Source organism: Dromaius novaehollandiae, chromosome 4, assembly GCF_036370855.1.
Source record: "Dromaius novaehollandiae isolate bDroNov1 chromosome 4, bDroNov1.hap1, whole genome shotgun sequence".
NCBI lineage: Eukaryota > Metazoa > Chordata > Aves > Casuariiformes > Dromaiidae > Dromaius > Dromaius novaehollandiae.
The window spans coordinates 66,630,243-66,651,787 of record NC_088101.1 but is presented as its reverse complement, the minus strand read 5'-3'; positions in this window follow the sequence as shown (position 1 = coordinate 66,651,787).

The following is a 21,545-nucleotide window of genomic DNA, read 5'->3' as shown; positions in this document are numbered from 1 at the left end:
AGGTAACACCCAGAGCATAAAAGTGCATCAGAAATTTGGGCAAACCTAACATGCACAGTGAAGGTAATGATGTGTAATTAGAATATGAACTTAAAATGATTTCTCTGCTTAATCTTTCTCAAATTATGGGATATTATTATTTTCTTTGAGGTTGGTAAAGCATTGCACAACTTCAATAGTTCTTTCAATTACTCAAAATGAGAGTACTAATTAGCAATTTTGAGGAAAAATATGCCCAGGATCAATTTTAATGCTATATTACATTTCCATAAAAATCTTCCAGTTTTTAACATTATTCTGAACAGACAAGAATCATTAGCGTCACCAGTCCTCTCTTTTCAGGGGTTGCTTTTGTAATGGAATTTCTCTGCATGCTTTTTCTCTTCTTGTTCTCACCACACATATGAATATTCTGTCATAAGAGGTAATTTCTTTGAGCAGAAAGAAGAAAGACTAATGTACTTTATTCCTTTTTAGGATTATGAGAGACTAAAAATGCTCCAAATAGCTTGCAAATACAGCTAATAACAGGCTGAAAACATTTAATGGGATGCTTTTTTAACACTTTGACAGGAAAGTAAGAGTTGCCATTGTGGTCAAAGATCTGGTAGGATGAACATTTGGAATAAATGGTTACACTCACAATAACTTTGTTAAGCAGAACTAGCAAAATCAGTTAAGATATTTTGTGGTATTCTCCTAACTATAAATAAATATCCCAGACTATCATTTATAACAACATAAGGGTAAACATATTTTTAAATATTGAATTTTCTTGAATTATTTGACTATTATTAACTGACTGGACAAAATTTAAAAAGTAATATTAATCAATATAGCTCTACTTCTCCCAAATTAATAACTGTTCCTAAGATATTTGCAAATAAGAACAACTAAGACAAAGATAGCAAGAATAACCAATACAGGGATAGCAAGATGACAGAAAGACTGTGAACTAGTTTACTTCTATTTAAGTAGGGATATTAAGTGTCAACTCATACAGACAGAAAAACCAGAAGTCGGTCACTGCTGAAAAAACAAAGGTATAACTGGTACGACTGGAAATTTTAGCTAGATCACCATCTCTACCTCTGTCCTCCCTGTTGCTCACATCACTTTAACATGTAAAGGAAGTGATATGAGGAACACGGAGGACAGAGAACAGGTGTTTATGGAATTAATGGGATAATATTATCAAAATGCCATTAAGAAGAGTATATTATTAATGACTTATTGCTGCATTATTGATTCCATCCTACGTTATACTCTTAACTTGAGAACTACATCTCGTATTTCCTTACTACATCTTTTGCAAGCATTAGAATTTCTGCTGTGGTAGGCTACTAATTAGAAGTTATTTGCTTTTATTTGCCTTCCAACAAGTGGCATAAAAGGACATGTGAGTATCATTAGAGATATGACTTCCTTTTAGATAAGCTATGCTCGACTGTTGCTTTCATATCAGGTGACTGCTTGGAAAGGATTGGTATCAGGGCACAAATGGTAACTCTGCTGAAGGCCCAGTTTTATTCTGAAAAGCTTGTAAATGTTTTGTAGTGACTCCATAAAATAAGATTCTACCATCCAGTTCCTAAAATAATGATCTTTCACCAAATTGTTGCACTGTGTTTTACTACTGACTGGACATCAAACATCCATGACAACTTACAAGGGAACAAATTGCAAAAAGTAATGCTGTTTCCACCACTACTGCCCTGAGAGACTGGAGAGGAAAAAAGACATACACACAAAACAGACACACACACACACACACACACACACACACACACACACACACACACAAAAACAACAAAAACACCTTTCTTTTCCCTTCCTCCCCATCTCCTAAAAAAATGAGACCAAATATGGTATTCAGGACCTTCCTCATGATGTTACTAGTGCTACGTGCTTCTACAAATCTGTACAATAGCATAAATATTGATATATCTCATAAGCTGTATGAAGCATTAATCAGTTTAATTTCCAGACTATATATTACTTATGAACATAGCTGCCAACCTGCATTACAAATACCTTACAAAAATAATAACATATATATATATATATATAACAAGAACATAAGTAACAAGATTAATAGCCAGCTTCTAGAATAATAACAACCTTCTCCATTAATTCCAGGCCTGTAGAAGCTGTTAGAACAGTTAAGCAGAATTTATCAGAAGATAAAGTAAATGTTATCAGATGTTATTAGACAAAATAGGTTGAAATTCACTTGTAACACCACTGTCTTATGATGCGTTAAACCCAGAACAGAAATAATGCATAGATCCCACAACTGTTTTGGTAATTGTCATTTTTTCCATTAAATTTCTCTAAATAGTTCACATTTGAATCTAAATTAACATTTCTCTTTTTCCGTATTGCAATGTCTTGTTGCTCTGCTAGGATTAACGTCAGCTATTTCTTGATCTAATGTAAGCAGCACAGACTGTAAGCAAGGGCTTTTTCTAAGGACATTTTCACATGATTTGCTTTGCAGAAACTAGGTTCCATTCAGTAGCTTCTGAAGAAGGAAAGATTTGACTTGCTCAGGCTTTCACTGATTTCAAAAGGCATTCCTGTGTTAACCCATTGTCCTGATCACATCTTTAATATTATTGTTGCTGTAGAAAATCAATACTGTTAAGCTTATCTATCCTCTTCTTGAGTAATTAACTTTATATTTATTATACTTGTTACATTTATCCTTAGGAATCACTTTAAAAATTCTTTTTGCACCTACAAAATGTCATTGGATTGTCTTAATGACAAGAACGCAAAGTGACAAATGATAACAGGTTGTTTTGATATTGTTAGCGCCTGTCATAGTGATACTTAACTTCACTGAAAAATAACAAAGCAATATAATGCATGCTTATTTCAATAAAATAAAACCTACACAGTTCTGATCAATATAACATCAAAAATTAATTCAGCTGCAACGTGCCAGTCAACATCAGTCAACATTTGTCAATAGTTTTTACATGAATTTTTGCACTCTTTCCCATGTCACTGTGTTCATGGAACTCTTCCATGAAATCCATGAAGTCATACTGCTATTATCATGTGAGCTGAATAAAAGTTTTCCAAAAACAAACAAGCAAAAATTTCTGTCAAATATTAAGATTTTCCAGGTTTTACATTTTAATGGTTCAGTTTCAATAATATTCTGATGAAAACAAGTCAACAGTACAACTGAAACTTTCCCAGTAGGCTAATTTCTTTCAGAAAAGTGCCATTTTCCTGTAAGCCTACCTTCACAAATCTCCACATGTTCTAGAAGTTGCATAGTTTCACAGACAGTGGCACATCCTACAAACTCCTTTTGCTCAGGATTTGCATTTCTTGTTGAAGAAAGCCAAATATTCTTTCACTTTACTGTAATCTGGAAAAAATGGAAAATTTGAAATATTATTACTTTGCTCTTTCCAACTGTAATTGATATTATTAATTGAGGCTCTTAAAATGGTTATCTTCTGGGATGCCTAGATTTGATTAGATAATATCTAAGCAAATAAGAGGCTATGACTAGAGCTCATCACATTGTTCATCTTATTCTTACCCTAACTCTTGAATTCATTCTGGGTCTTCCATTTCATATTTAGATTACAAGATTTTTGAAACAGGCACCATCTTTTATTTGTCTTTGCATGATGCCTTGCACAACAGGCCCTTACTCCTTCATGCTGCCTCTAGAGGCTAACATAATGCAACTTACTTATGCTTTCCCAAAATTACCAGAACATGGAATTAAGTGTATCTTTAAAAATATATTTTTTTCTTATTTTAATGAAACAATTACATCGACACATGACAATAGGATGTACAAAGCGTTTAGAGAAATAATAATCAAGAGACAAAAAGAGTGAAACAGTGGGAAACATACCTTGCAAAAATCTGAGCTGTAGTATCAAAATCTATGAAAGCTATGTAGACACCGTGAGGGGATCTAGATTAAGTATTATCACTTAGAAAGGAAATCCCAGAATTACTGTAGATCCCTAAATCATCACCACTACAACAAAGCTATTGAACATCAGCAATTATTATGAAAGAAATGTAGATAAAAACAGGGCATCACTATGTCACTAAGATCCATATACACTCACATCATGAATACTATATCTCATTATATCTCACAAAAGAGAGTAAAACTAAAAAAGAAAAAGAAACTCTTGAGAAAGATAGGCAGTATGTCCAGAGATAGGGAATGGTTTCTACACAAAAGAGACTAAAAGACTAGAACTCCTGTCTAAAGGGTGAATAAAGGTTATTACAGAGGTGCATAAAAACATGAGTGACCTAGCAAAAGTGAATAGAACCTGAACATTTGTAATTTCCTGCAGCACTTTAATTCAAGAGTACTCAGTGAAATTATTAAACAGCAGCTTTAAAACAAGCAAAAGCTAGTATTTTTACCCATAATAATGAATTTAATTGTGGAACTCTTTCACATGATGCTATACAGAGCAGAAGTATAAATGAGTTCCAGATGAGATTAATCAAATTTATAATAACTATTGCCATCTTAACTATTAAACAGTTTGCTTAGTATAGTCTCCAGGTCAGAAAAGACTCACAACTGCACACTGCTAAAACACATGACATCACCCCAGTATACCTCTCTAAGCAATTGCTACTCTCTACAGTGACAGAGACAGGATACTGAGCAGGATGGACTTCTGTTTTAACTAGATATGTCAATTGCTTCCTAACAGCAAAATTAGAAGTGGAGGCAGTTTTAATTTAAGTATGTTAAACCTACTGCACAACTGTAACTGTAACTGGTAATTACTGACTTTTGACAATTAGTTGAAACATTTTTCCTTCTCTCAGAAAAAGATACCTTTGTTCAAGAATATTGCCGCTAGACCCACCTCAGTATGGGAAAAAATATTGAGTTGTAAGAGACTGGACTCTCCTAGAGAAAGCTCTTGGCAGGAAGCAAGAGCAGAGCTGCTCCACAAGGGAGGACAAGCCAGGAGCTGAGGGTGACCACAACACGGGCAGGGCAGCACCCTCCCCGACCAGGGCGCAGTCCCACAGCACTCCGGGGAGGTGAGCACAGTGGCGAGGGGGACGACAGCAACATCTCCTGTCGACATTACAGTCATCATTGGACCAACGCAAGGCAATGAGATCGGTCAATGTAGGAAGCCCAGTCAACTAGGCAGGATCTGCAGGAGGCAGGATCGGAGACAGATACACCTGCTAGATGCCCACGACCGAGCTTAACTGGTGCTCTGGAGGCCACAGGCAGGGGCGCAGGTGTGGGTGCGAGTTTCAGGTGAGGCTGGCAGTTAAGGCCTATGGGTGCATGCACAAAAAGCATTCTGTAGATGTGAGTTTGCCTTCTTCCAACCGAAAATACAAAGGTTTCCCAATGACTTGTACGTACCCCATGCAGACAAAGCGTGCAGTTATTTATTACCTTTGGGCATCTGTATATCTACTTTTGTGATCAGCCAGTTAGAAGTTTTAAGTTCCACAGTCTTTATGACATATGATGATGTTGCTCCAAAAGATTTTTTTCACTTAAATATGTTAGTTTTGGAAAGTAAATAAATTAAGCATTTTTTAATGTATTCTACAAACTTCCCCTATACTTTTATTTCTCTAGTTTCCTTTCATAAAGAACCATTTGTTTATAAAATAACAATGAAGCAAAGCTTAGTAGATTCAGTCATCTTATGGACAATACCAGTGAAAATGCTCTGGCATATATTTGTGAATTCCTGTGCATTTGTGACAGCCACATACAGTAGGTTTAAAATTTGAATTCAGCCTTCATTCTCTTGTCATGAAAAGTTGCCAAGACCTGTCAGGAACAACATTAGACAAATCAGCTAATTCTCTTAAGATGTGCTGAGATTTCACTGTGTGCTCCTTGCTCGCTGAGTTCTGCTCGGCTCCTGTATGCAAGAACAGCTTTGCCTCCTATTGTGGGCATGACGTATATTTTTTCCTGCTGTTCTACTCTGAAGCTGCTAATAAGTCACTTAAACACCCTCCCTGCACCGAAACAGAAACTATGATTCCTAAAGTGCTGCTTGGATTTTTTCTGATTGTTTGTTTGTATATGGTTATTGAATGCCACTTTGCTTACTCCAAGACGGCTGGAGAAGAAAACAAAAGACAAACAAAAGCCTCCACCTTTCTGTTTGATTTTAGTCAGCGGTAATTTATACCCTGTTCAGACCTATGCTGCATATGTCCACTGCTCTTTTTTACATAAATGCACACACCCCCTACATATACATATATATAAAAATATATATGCATGTACATGACCCTAGGATAAACCTACTGACAGAACTTTAAATGTGAGCAGCGTAAAACCTTCATCAACCACCTTCTCAACCTTCTCAAACCTTCTCAATCACCGAGCCCGGCCCGCAGCGGTGCCCGACGCCTGGGGCTGGGGCTTGGGCCGCTCCTGGCCGCGCTGCTCCCTGGCGGGGCGGCAGGACAGGCCCTGGCCTCGAGGCCTGGCCCAGCCCCGCGGGAGACCCCGCACCAGCCCTGGCCTTGGCCGGGGAGCCGCCACCTGCACTGTGTCCTGACATATTTGCTACCTTCCAGTTTTTAGAAAAAATGTCTTTTTAAATCTGTTTTCAGTTTCGCTAATTATAAAATTAAAGACAGGACCTCACTGAGTAATTTAATACCAATACTTATAATTCCTACTTCGTTTGCTATCCTCTCGGGTTTATTTGCTGTGTAGCGTCATTGAACCTGATTAGAACTGCTTATCTAATCTATTGTGTGTTAGCAATGGAAAAAGCATAACTTATAGTTTAAGTACAAAAAAAAGCAATAAGAAAAAAGGCTTAGAGTTGTATTTGAAGGCTTGGGTCATCCTTGTATGGTGCTTAGGAAATAGTTCTTAAAACGCATATGGACGCCACCAAACAACTTGCAGTGGGGAACAGGAGCACAGATATTTGCTGTAGCTGAGACAGTGCTTCCAGAAGTAGTGAGCATTACGTTATGTGATAAAAACCTCCTCCCCGCGCAGACAGAGGAGTCCAGCAGAACAAGGGCAGGTGGAACAGGAACAATTCCCCGACCTGGCTTCTCCCAGAGCGACCGGCCCTTAAAGGCTCATCTCCACGCTCATGAAGGAGCACAGAGAACAGCAACAGGCAGGGGAATCCCCAAAACCCAGTCAGAGAAATGGCCACCCCGACCTGGCTGCCCCCGGGCTGCCACAGGGGAGCCACCAGCCCCGATGTCCAGGTGTGAAACCTGCCACGCTTTGGTGGCCGTGGTGGGGCTCTCCGGTCACCTCATCGCCTGGGGCAGGGGGTGGCTGCCCAGGGGGTGTGGGACTCGTCACGCAATGCAGGCAAAGCGCATTTTGTGAAGGTTCAACACTGAGCACAGGTTGTCTAGGGGAAAGACCAAAGGCAGGGAAAGGGAGAGATCGAGGTGTTTTGCAGAGGAACAAGCCTGGGAAAACAGAGGGATGAGGGGATAAGAGGGGCCAGCCGCATGTAAACAGGTTGTCAGTGCCTGGCCATGCCCTGTGCCTGATCACTGCAGTTGTCCTGTCTTCTCATTAAGCTCCATTTCTAACTATTTACCCGGGTGAGGAGCTCTCTGGTGTGTGTGTGAGTGTGCGTGCGTGCATAGAGAGGTCTAAGTGCCAGCAGCTGGAGTCAGACCATGGGTCACAGGGGTGTCTGTGATGCTGAAACTGGAATGAGTGAGGGTATGTATGTCAACACGTGATCACTCGCAAGTATCAAGCTGTGTCAGCCGGTGCTTGGGTGAAGAGGCTTGGGGTCAGGTGTATGAGCGTGCCTCTGGGGGTGAGGCACCTGGAGGATCTGGCTACCAGAGAAGCCAGAGGGTCCTGGCCAACTGCCAGAGGGGTCTGGGGGTCGACTGAGAGATCCGTTTGCCTGTTTGTGTGTGCAGGAGGCAACAGGTGAGAGCGAGGATCCAGGACCAGGCAGATCGAGTGTCTAAGGCTGGTTACTGGAGGGATCTTGACAAGGGATAATGACAATTTCGATATTCAGTTGCATGTACACATAGAGAACAAACATTACACCCATGTACAGTGTGCTGTTTACTTGTCATTATAACAGCTTCTCCCCTCACACCTTAGAGATTGCTGCATTTTAATGGTTTTGTTCAAATGCAGTTTGGCTAGGTCCTCAAAATCACAGGCTCTCTACTTCTGTTGTCTGATGCTGCTTTCATTGATGTCAATGAGAACCTCCCTTTCATTTCAAATGGACTTTTTTTCCCCACTTCTTTCATATGATTTTCTTTTCTTGAAAGAAAAATATGTCCCTCTCTAAGCCTGGACTTTTTCTTAAAACTACTGTTTGGGAAAGATATTTTCAACTACATTACTGGGCATTATTTGTAAATGCAATATCTTAAACCTATTTAGGCATTTACACTCATCATGCTGGTACTGTGGACGGTTTGATGACTAAATTATACCTGTTGTACCCTGAATCAGCTAAGAACACATCAAAAGGTCACATTCACTCAGTCACCTAGTCAAGCACTACCTGGTACCGTCATTCTGTTGAGAGAAAAATCTGTAGTTGTACAACATACAGAAAAAAAAAAAACCAAGCACTATGATAAGACAAAGTTAAACGTGATGTTTTCCTGATATTTCAGACAGTTATTAGTAAGAGAACAAGATAATAAGTGCTTGCACAATTAATAATACTTAAAATAGTGTTTAATAATTTTATTACGTTTTTTCAAGAGTTTTATTGTTTTTCATTAAAATTTTAAAATTTAGAATAATAGCATACAGTTCATGTAATTCCAGCCAGAAAATTATTTGCAAGTGAAGTTTTTTCCTTGTTTCTATAATCTGTTTCTTTGAAAGGTCTAAGTCAGAACTGTGATATTCACTAAAGGCAGTCATTTTTAAGGTTTTTATAAAAACAGCATCTGATATTAGTAACATGCCATGAAAAGTCTAAAGAAAAGCAGGATAATTCAGATGATTTTCAGATCTAATTGCACAGCAATTTGTAACAGTTTTGTTATCTTTTCTGGTATTGCTATTCAATTTTTCTGTACCTCTCAGATAAAACTTCTTTTTCAATTTGCCATAATATGTGTTCATGAGTTTGCAGTTGTAGTGATTTCAGACTTTCTTTGTAATAACAGCTACTGTTCCGAGAGTTGTGAATTCTTTTAGGATTAATATTTCATACATTATCCAGTCTCTGCCCTCTGAGTTTACACTTGTCGTTACCAACCTCTTTGAATTAAACTGTATTTTAGCTTACATATTACAGTGGCAAACTTTTGTATAGCATATCTTCCAGTTTCACTATTTCTATGCCATACTCTTAAAGCAGCTGTCATAGAACAATTTTTCCAAATTAATTAATCATCTACTTGTTGTAAATACTAGCAATTGATTCAAATTAGCTAGTAGTTTTAATCAATTTAGTTCATTTTTTTTTCAAAAATGAATCAGAATACAGGAAAGCAAGAACCTACAAAGCAATTCTATTATCTCATTTGGCTTGCTTATGACTGTTTTTGTGCATTTGTAAAATATAGTAAAAATATTGAAGTTTTTTGTAATCAGCAGATTAGTGTTTAGCAATTTTGTTGTGTCACCACAACTTTGCACCTGTGGCATAATACAGTAATCATGAAATTATCTGTAGCTGTTTACAAAGAGTATAAAATACCACCATTTTGGATATTTGGAAATAAACCTTCATGAGCCAAGGGATAAAACCTGTTTCTCAGTACCTGAAATTCTAAAAGACTAGGTCTCTTCTTTGGACTAGATAGTTCCAAAGATGACTGAAGACTACAGATCTTTCTTTCTTGCCCTTGACCTAGATTGTGATGATGTTTGTACTTCATTCCAGAGAGAAGTTGTAGTGTTAGTTGCAGCAGGTTCACAGAAGTGTTCACAGTCCTAAAACCTTCAGATACCACTTCGATTCCTTTAAGACATATAAGTATCAATGCATATGTATCAATAATATCAAAAATATATAAAATCTTTCAATATTTTGGAATTCTTAAAAAATGGTTAGAAAGTGTTTATCTGGTAATTCGAGACTGATGCACTTAAGCAGATTCAAAGGTTCACAGAAGTCAGAAATATTAAGGTCAGTGGGGTCCACTATATCATCTATTCTGTCCTTTATACTGCTGGATTTTAAATTCAATCAGTTATGTTGATACTGATTTCAATAACTTGTTTTTAAGTAAAGCATGGCTTCCAGAAAGGATGCCCGTCTTTATTTAAAGCTCTGGAAAATAGAAGGCCAATTTAAACAGCTTTTTTAATTGTTCTGTCCATTGCATGGAGAAAGTTGTAAGGCCTGAACCCTTCACAGCATGAATATTACCCTGAAATACTCATACACAAGATGTCCCTGGTACCTCACTGTAAGAAATCACATTACTAACAGCAAAGTAATAAGTCTCACAGGGAGTTGTGAAGGCAGTCTGTCATTCATTTTGAATGTGAATACTTTATTCAGTGAGCGGGTTGGCCATTTCCTAGATTTTTAAAAAACAGAGATTTAAACCAACTGAAAGTATTTTTAAAGTATTTTCTTCCCGTGTTTGTGCACAGGCGAAGTGGCTATGTAATCACAGATGTGTGACTACTGAAGGTACAAGGCAGGGTAATCAAAGTAGATGGTGAAAGGTAAAGCCATTCATACAGTTTTAATGTATAAACCTTTGCTAAAACCAACAGGACTATTCAAATTTGAATGAGTGTATGTTTCTTATTCTATATTTCTGAACCATTTCACCTTCTATTTTACAGCTTCCCTACCATGCAAGCATGTTTTATAATCCAAAAGAGAAGATGGGATGAATAAAAAGAGATGCATTTTTTTACTTCAGAGAGAGACAAATATCCCATCTGTTTTATACAAGGCTAAGTAGGATTTTCCTGAAAGCTACCTACTAGGCAAATGTCTGCCTTACTTTTATTTTCAGTTTTGACTACAATTCCACTTCAAATTCCGAACAGTTTTCTTCCAACATGTTCTCCCTTAAGGTGTTCAGAAACATGAATAGGTAATCAACATCAGTAATTATACCGTATATTATTTTCATAGAAATTTTCTGAAGGGCCAGAAAAAGTATTCTTCCAAAAGTGCAAGTATTAGACATAGACAACACCATTAATTCAATTTTATCCAGTTATTTCCTTCCAAACCTGTCACATTTCCGGTGAAGGAACAGCACCTACATACTCGAGACATTTTATTTTACTGAGAAGAGAAACAAAACAAAACAAAAACCCCAGTTACTACGTACTGTTCCCAACAACACAAAATGATCCCAAATTAGGTGAGATACTTCAAAAATAATAAAGTGAGCACTTACTATTTGCAATTGCAGAAGATTCCTACAGCTAAATCTTTAGAATGTCTTTATACTTTGTAGCCTTGAAGACATTTGCAAAATTAACTTAAGGCGCTAGTTCACAGAAGATACCAGATGCAGAGAGGATCTTCTTTCACCAGACTATTCTGCAGATGGCTCCATGGTATCTAAATCCTCTTTGCTTTATAGGACCTGGAAACATAACTCTGATGTCTGATTGCAATGGAACAGCCCTTCGAAAAAATGGATAATCTAAAATTTGGAAACTACATTTTCTAGTCTCTATTCTGAGCATCCTGTCCCAACCTTTATTTTTTTGGCCAATACTTCTGCCAGAAGATTTCTCAGAGAAAGATCTCTGTTTACAAGTTGTCTGTTTCTGCATATTTAAAATTCCCTTTAAAAAATAGTAGAATTACAGAAACATTAACTGAGCCCCACAACATTGGACTGAAGAACGCAAGTCATTTTGAAGAACCAAAATGCACTGGGAAAGTGAAGTCACCATACTTTTCCAATTAATATATTTCTGACATGCGTCTTCTGATTTGCCCTCACATTAGTAAGCAAGAATTCATTCAGATGTTAATCATGTCTATATTTTGCTTTAATTTTATTTAAACTGGAAAAATTAGGATCCAGGTTTTCTTCTTACACAGAAGTGATGTTTTTCTATATGCATATTAAAGCTCTTTTACTTAGCTAGTCACATTTAAGTAACTAATATCATTTTTACTGCCTGTCAATCTTTCTTTAAATCTTTCTTTTCTCAAGCATATAACTCTGCGAAAAAGCTTATCTATTTATTTATGAGCTGCCTGATCCTAACACATTTTGCTAAGAAGAGAGGCTCTTCCCCTTGTATTGCTGGAGGTTTTTCCCCTTTCATATCTTAGTCAAATATTCCTTTTACTATGAATCACAGTGGTCCTCTCTCTGTGGGGTTTTCTGAAGTGCCAATCCACTGCTTTAGGGATTGCAAGACAACCAACTTCTTCACCATCAACAGTCAGGAACTGAAAAATCATCCAATGACCTGAATATGTTTAAATGAGCAAGCTTATCATGCCTGAAATTTTCCATTAACCTTGCTATCAATGCATAAAGCAACACAGTGGTAGAAAAAAATAATTGGAAAGTGTTGTTTTCTGAGTTCTCTTTTTTAACAGTGTGTTTGGAAACAGAAATACTGATCACCTACAGCACTGCTGATTTCACTTTGGAGTGATACTGAAGATTGATTGATTCCTTTACATCAGTGTCTCTAGAGTCCAAGAATGTTATAAACTTAGACATTGTTTTTCATTCTAAGCTAGATTGAAAGCCAACTGGGGCCAACAAAAGTCTTTCCTTTGACTTTAATATGCTTTGGATGAGGCTTTAAAAGAGGAAATTTAGATATACAATAGTTAACATTTCTCAAAGATACTCTGCAAATGTAAAAATGCATAAAAGAAAAATAAATGAAGAAAATGCTTTTTATACAGTTGTGAAGAATGCACATCATCAGCTGACATTTGCATACTTATTTGTGCAATTTTAATATCCCAATCACAGTTTCAGTATTCAGCTTCATAGGATTTTAACTTCTTTCATACAAAAAAAATTCAATGACTTTGTAAGAAAGTATAGTGGTCATCTTGTACTGAGAAGTATCTCATCCATATAATTGGAAACCTGAAGCAGTCTTATTAAAGAATGTGTTCTTACTGAAGAAGGACAGTGCTCTAGAGTTAAATCCAACTGCTGAGATTTAGGAAGTGACTTTTTAAGATCTTGGCTCTCAACTGTGCCTTCAAGTGTAACTATACACCTTTCTATGCATACATAAAAGATGATCATACTGAGTTAGACTTAAAATTTATCTGACTCCGTATCCTGTCTCTGAAGTCGGCAACAACAAATGCTCAGGGAAAGAATATATAAAAAAGGTGAATACAGAGTCTCAGGTTCTGGCAGCCAGAGACTTAAGAAGTGTATCTAATCTCTTTTTTTAGTCAGTTTTGGCTTCAGCAACCTCCTACAGTAATGCATTTCTATAATTAATTACACATTGTATGAAAAAGTTTTTTTTTTCCTGTTACAAACTTCTTGCATAATTAATCAGTGATAACCTGATGCATACAATCAATCGATTTCAATACTAATGTGCAGATGTTAGCATTTGGAAATATTCATGCAGCTATATATATGTGGAAGCTTGGGCTAATTTCCCTTTGGAAAACCAAGCCCTAGATGTGACTGCTCAGTTACAAATTCAGATATACACAGAAAATAAAGTAAAATATTTATTAATACACTGGTTATGTCCCTGTCCAACAGAAACAGACTGAAATGGTGATGATACCTAGGGAAATGACAGAAATGCTTATGGCTATTTTTTCACTAAATATATGGGTGTTACTCCCATTGTGTTAGTTGAAATTATGTGTGCACATTGAGAGGGAAATAAATCAGCCTGTAAAGTACTGAAAATGCGCAGGTGTTTCCACTTTTAATTTTTTCTCATTAAACTGCTCATTTGTAATTTCCCTGTGTATTTGTATCCCTTAGAGCTCTCAGCTGAACATTTTTCACACACTGTATCCTCACAAGCATTTATAACAACTTGATTCTCTGTTAAATAGTCTATCTCTTAAAGAAAAAGAAAGAAAAAAGAAAAGTTAACTGCAACAAGTTTTAGCAATCTAGAAAAGCACATTACAGATCTCAGCATCATGGTCTGCAACAATCTGTGGGAAAGTGTTCTCTACAGGTATATAGGCTATACAAATTATTTCCTCTGACTGCATAACCCTTCAAAACTCTATGAAGTCTAGTCTGTCATTCAGCTATTTAGTTTATCTGATTTTATTCAGCCTCACTTCAACCCCCCAAATTAAGTCAAAGTCTCCATCTTTCATATTTTTTTCTGTATGACGTTTTTAGCATGTGGACCTTCCAACCTATCCATGCAATGAAAACACATTCATACCATCTCATCTTCTCTCATCTCATCTAGTGGAAAAGTAAAGCAGAGTCTGTCTAGTATATTTTAGAAAGTCCTTTAATAAGTAAAATCTTGCCTTGTTTATATCTATCTGGAATTCTACTACAAAGACTATTTTCTAGGTTCAAAGATTTCCAAATAGTGCTAATCTTAACAGTGGGGCACATGACTTGCTTCAGTTTGGTTTGCAGAAGAAATCTCTGGCTCTTGATATCAGACACTGGCATAAGTGTCGTGGCAAATGAATCTGTACAGGATTACTTCCGAAAAATTGTTCATTGCTAGATTTGCAGGTGCCCAGAAATAGCTACTGGTCCCTGGTTTGAAGTGTACACGATGTCTTGTGCAGGAATACAGACTGGTGGTGCGGGAGAACAGCTCAAAGCTGGAGATCCTGGAGGAGGTGAGAGGGTGGAGTTATGTCCCAGTTTTGTGTGCTCAGAAAGGTGCTTGAAGCAGAAGAGTAAGATGAGCAGAGAAATGCTTATAGCCTGGCTCAGAACTTAGGCTTTTGGATACTATTGTAACTGTATTGTAATTGGTTTCACCTACAGCTTCCTTTGCTGTTGATTCTGGTGTAACCAAAGTTTCCTAGCAATAGCTCAGGCCTGCCAAATGTTGGCATTGGCTCTTTTTTCTTATCTCACAAAGCAGATGTGTAGAAGCTTCCTGTCTTAATTTTCAAAATCCTTCAAAGTTTCTCATTTTCCAGTCAATATCAGAAAGTTAGACAATTTCCATGTCACGGGCATCTGACCTCTGAAAAGTTGCCCACTGACTGAATTTTCAAACAAGTATCATGGGAGCCAGTCCTGTGCAGTGCAAACATATTTTTGCACTGCACACTTTTGCCTGTAGTATATATTAGAGTGAATAGGAAGAGTAATGAACAATGTCACGTGTTAAGTCTCAGGCATGTGACAGAATTCCCATCTCTCTTTCTCTTCAAATGTAGCTTGGAAGTATTTTTAAAATATATGACTTATTACAAGCAGAATTTTTGGTCCATTACACTGGGTCTAGACTAGCTGCTCAGTTTTGACCTCTAACTGAATTTAGCGATGGTTTAGTGTGGCATAAGTTGCTTATGTATATTTTTTGGAAAAAATATTAATCTTGATTTCAAATTTATATTTCTTCTTCTGTAAGTTTCCCTAATATAATGTTATGATACCAATAGTACATGTAAAATGAAGTAACAAAATGACATGACAAGGAGACTGAAAACAAAATATTACACATCTTAAATACAACAGAACCTCACACTGGTCTTCCACATTCAAAGCCTACACTGCCTTTTTCAACCACCCTGCTATTCTTCTATTTCAACATAATAAAATGACAGATAACTCCACATGCGAGAAAAAAGTTTCTGTCATATTATTGTGCTGTTTTTACCGAATTACATGTCCTCTGCAAGGTGTTAAATGGGTAATGGGTGACTTACTGGTATTACAACATTGAATCTCAGAGGATTACCATTAGATTCCTAACTCAAGGAATGTGGAACAATTGGTATTGCTTTTAATATAAAACACAGCTCCTTTAAGAATTACAATTAGTTCTTAGGTAATTCTTACACAATAACTGTCATATACAGTACTGTTTATTAAATTTAATCCTTTCAAAGTTTATCTAGAAAGTGAAAAAACTTCCACTGCTAGTCATTTTCTACCAAAAGTGAAGTCTAAAGGAAGTTCAAAAATTACACACAATCATATTAACTTAGGTGGTTCATTTTCTATTAAAGCCAATAAGGTCTTCATTAGCATTACAACCATTTTGTTGTATTAGTTTCACTGGTAGGATTGTGAAATTAAAATGTAATGAAGATGCCTGCTAATGCACAACTGCAGCCAATTATCCACAAAAGTAAAGTAGATCAATGTTAGGATAAAACAATCATTTTATTACTTCAGCCTATGTACAAATTTCTGTGACAGTTATATCCTTCCTCCATATTCCTTATTTGTACAACCAAAAGATGGCAGTGCTTCATCAACAATTCCTACAAAGTTTAAGTTTATCCTTCAGTTTTCATTTACTATATAGGAAAGCTTTAAGAAAACGCATAGTTTTATAAAATATCCAGTCTCTCTGTTCAAAGTTCAAAGGGAATGAAAGGGGTTCCAAATTGTTTTAAAGGTGTTTTGGTATTCTGACATCTTATAAAACTTACTTGATTAATATTCTGTCTCACTTATCAAACAAGATTATGTAGAATACTTAATAAATATAAATTGGTTAAGTCAGTCTCTCCTATTCTAAGATTTAACAAACTTATTTGCTTTTGCATCTGGCAGTGACTCACAATCATAACCTCATCATCTTTTCTCAGTTCATAATATTGCAACCAATATCAAATCTCTAACCATTTTCAATAATTACAGGTCAAAGATAGAAGTTTTAAATATAATGTGAATCCCGTGATGTCATTTGTTGTTTTTTCTTCTATATTTTAACCACAGGTTCCAAAATTTTTTTCTGACCTTTCTTTTTCCATGTTGTATTTTCCTCATAGCACTTCTCTTCATGCAAAGTCATTCACAACAGTTCTGTTTTGTGAACCTTTTTGTCAGATTCTATGCTAGTTTTGCTCATCATGCCTATATCAAAAACATACAACATGCTATTTACTATGGCTGTTGATTTTTTTATTTTGTGATATTTCTCAGAGATGGATTCTATTTCATGTAAAACAGCTTTTTTTAAAAAAATAAAATAAATACTAGTCCATATACTTACAAATCAATGAATAGTTTTTATGTGAATGGCTCAAATTTAGATTTCTCTCAAACATCCCTGTCAAAATCAATTCAGTTGTTCTTTTCTAACTCATTTATAAGAATAATATTCATTTCTGTTCAACAACATTCCCTATGCTGATGATTTTGTTAAAATGTTAATTCAGCCCTCTACGCCTCATTTATTCTTATTCAAAATGAGGATAATGATACTGGTATTTTGGGAAGTGTTTTTGAATTACACTGAAAAGAAGAGGTATATATATCCACATATATACACACACATAAATGCAAATATGCTTGCAGAACATACATATGGAACACGTTTCATAAATTTAAGCCTCAGTGCAATTATTTTTGTGATCTCAGGTCTACATTTTAGAATTTGAGTAATCCATCCTCATACTGACATCTGTTAATATCCTTAAGAAAGGGTGGTGTAATTAAAATTACTAAACTTCTCATTCCCTAGAAGTAAAGTATAATTTTTTACAAGATTATTTTGAAAGTGTCAATCCACAAATGCTCACTGAACTGCACATGAGAACATCATGTCCATATCCCTCACTGTGAACTCATCGCGGTTCAGGGATGTCTTTAGCCTGCTGGCCATAATGGGCTTAGGTCTCTAGTTGTCTTTCTTCACCTGCTACTCTTTGTACTTTGGCTGATAATACTACCGGGCCTATAGTGCTGAAACACACGTTCTCTATGACAGCAACTGATTGCTAGTTGTCTTACTGTTAGTTTCTGTTGGAATTTTACTGCACTTCGGGATAGTTTTCTGTAAGTTTCTCTACTTTCAGAAGCCTTTTAATGCTGGTGCCAGTGAGCGGATTAAGGAGGGGAGTTAGAAAGGTGTTTCTGTTTTCCAGCTGACTCTCCTTGTTTCCTCAATAATCAGATCAGCAGACCTGTGAAATTAATGAAGTTATCTACAATAAGGTGATGAAACCTTCATCAATAATCAATAATGTAGTTATTTTACTTTTTTGTCTTCTTAACAAAAAAACCCCAAGCATTTTCATTATCTGTCCAAGTTTACTGAAGGTATCTTCTAAGAGCACTTCTGACTCAAAGGAGCCTTCTAATTTCATATCACATCAGCAGAATTTTTCTAAGAATTCTATTGCTAATTCTGCTTTACTTATTTTTCAGAAACTGTTGGCATTTTGAATTTAAAACTATACAAATCAATTTCTCCAAATAATATTTCCCACAGTGACAAAAACCTGATAGGACTTTGCTATTCCTGATGGCAGCAGATTTCTCATATACTAATTATTGTTCCTCTAATGTGTGTGTAATCTATGGTACTTTTTATCTTATCTTATCATTAAGATAGTGGTTATTCAATAACTCTCAAGACTTCTTTCCTCATCCATGATGCATGCCAAGAAGTTAGACATCCTTGAACCTGTGATTTGCAATAAAAATTAACTTTGTTCCTAACCTCAGCAAAGCATATTCTTTTGCTGTTTTGGATGTCACTTGGATATTGTCAGTTTTTAAAGCTGAGGATACCTAAACACATATTTAGTCCAAACAATAAAGCATTATAAAGCATACTATAAAACATTGTGTTAAAATGAAAATTAGTATTTAGAAGCTGAGGATGAGGTTTTTGTTAAATGTGATAAAATAAGATTAAAATGATGTACTATGTGGTAAAGGTTTGTATTTGTATTTTGCATTTGTCCAACCACGCAAGGGTAGCTTTCAGAGAACAAGGAAACATATCACATCTCTTTGCTACTATTTATCCATACAAATACAGCTCTTGTGCAGATTCCCACCATCTTACACTTCAGTTAGTACATCATACTTTACTCTTGCCTTGGCAAATGTAAACTTATGTGATATTTTCATCCAGAAGATCTTGTCTTGCTCACTGCCTTCACCATGTCATCTTTTCTGGCTTTGCTTCCTCTATTACACCAAATGCAACCAGATTATTATTTCACTGCCTTCTTGGCTTATTCTACTGTGTCATTTCACTCTTGAGGGCTGCCTTCCATATGCCTATGATGGCAATCTCTACATGCTGTTCGGTTTTCCAGCAAACATCTCCCTGCTTTGTCTCTCGCATGACAGTGGGCAACTGATACTTCATGAATATAAATAACAGTAATAGTATTAATTAATAATAGTAATAATATTATTTCTGTCCTTTCACTTTCATGTTGTTAAAAAGTTGCACACAAGGAGCTATTATCACTGCACAAGAAGTTTAGTTGCAGTCCGTGAAATGAAGATGAATGTTTTTTAGTAAGATGTAACTTACCTGAACAATTAACTCCAGCATAATTGGAGTACTCTTGATAATAGAAAAATCCAGGCAATGTAAGTACAAAGACATTATATACACATACAGATACACATACATGCACGCACAGACACACACACACATACATATATATACACAGCTCAGAAGTACCCGGGCTAATTCTGCACAAAGAAAACTTGACATAACAGAGTTTGTGACCTGCATCACAGTGGCTAGACTGTTTCAGGACTTGAATTGGCACAGGAGAAAATATTGCTGCTTTAACACAATGCTATAAATGAGTTACTAAGTCCATGGATTCAACCTGATTGCACTGTACTTAGTCAAGGTATGAATATTTCTCCATATTCAGTTACCTGCAAACAGATAATCAAGTGCTGATTCTATACCAACCCTTTTTTTTTAGTGTACTGTAGTGACACAAATTATTTCTTCCACATCTAGTGTTTGTGTCTCTGTTAAACATTTAACATTGACAGGTTGATTCTGGGCCCTTTAACCTATCTGCACTTTGGTCTCTTTGGGAAGTGAAATAGATTTAATATTGGTTGCATACCTCATGAGAAAATGAAGATGTAAGTCAAAATTACTAAAAATCAGTAAATTACTATGGCAACAAAACCCATCAGAACACTATAAATAAAGGAGAGCTAGGCAGGATAAATCCAGCCTAAAGACATCAAGCCATGTCCTGTTCGTGCTTGTACATACATCTTTGTAATGTGTCAGTGGAGAATCTAAATCAGCTGACTTGCAGCATCATGTACTAACCACAAATGTGTCCTACAGAACTGCACCATCTGTCCACTGCATTACTTACTGTCTGTCCTCAAGATCAGATTTTATCGCTATGACTTTTAGTTGCTTTTGTTGTTTACTATTACTTTTTTATCTGTCATCCCTTTCTTTTTCCTACTCTGCACAAATCAGCATTGATACTCCAACTGTGAGAATAATCCTACCTACTGTATAATGCTATGATAATAGTCTGTGCTCTGAACTATCGATCACCTCATCAAGAGCAATAGATAAGCATTAAATGGAGATGCTTAACTTATTTTTGGAAGTCTTTCTGTCTTTTTGATATTTCTATTTGTGTTAAGATCAGAAATTCTAGTCTGAGAGCCAGAATAGAATTATATTAAAAAATATCATTTCTTAAAAATTAAAAATCAAGAAAGATAAAAAATGGGCAGTTATTACCACTAAGGCTAGAGATAGAGTTCTAATCGAGGGTCCTTTTTCAATATATGTCCAGTTTTAATCAGTTGAATAGTTTTGCTGAAATCCCTGTTGTTACAAATGTCTTTCTCTGATCGATCTTTTCTAGGAAAAAAAAAAAAAAGAAAGAAAAAACTGCAGCAAAACATCAAATAGAGACTCTTGACCTCTAGTTTGCTTCAAGATTTGCTTCAAGTTCCTTCCATTCCCCTATAGCATTGATGCAGCTCAATTAAAAGTGACTTTCCTGAGGCACTGCCTCTCTAACCACTATGAGAATTTACCCAGTCTCACTTACACAATAGAATTTAAATTTTCCTCTCCACTTACCTGCATCCTACCCCTGAGCTTCAGTTTTCAAATAGGTGACACAGTTAGAAAGATTTTTGACCATTAACAGACAGTGGCATGACCCAGTAGCGAACAGATATTCCAGAAGTCTGGGGAAAAAAGGGCATTCTCTTTATCGGCTCTTATTTTAAGAAATATCAATATCAAGCCAAGCTCAGTTACTGGGAATGTCTTTGATATTTTTGATATCTGTCTCTTGTGCAGTTGTTCATACTGTTTCACGGGGAAACCTGCAGCTTTTAAGGAAGCTAAAACACTTTTATATGACATAATTTATGGGCTGACCATCCATAGGTAGCATAATAATAGATCCGATTTTCTCCTGAAGTAAATATTTCACATCAGTGGAGTCATACCAGTGAAAACAAACTGAATAATTAGAGAAAAATGATTGAAAGAAATTGAATATGTGAAAAGCATAATATTCCTGAAAAAAGACTAATATTTAGCATCATCCACATCTGTAATATTTGATTTTCTTCTCTGTTCCCTCCACCTGTTTATTAGATGTATTAAATAATCATCAATCAAGCATGCTAGAAAATGTGGGAGTACAAACATGGAGTTGTTTTTGCACATAGATAAAAGTCAGCAT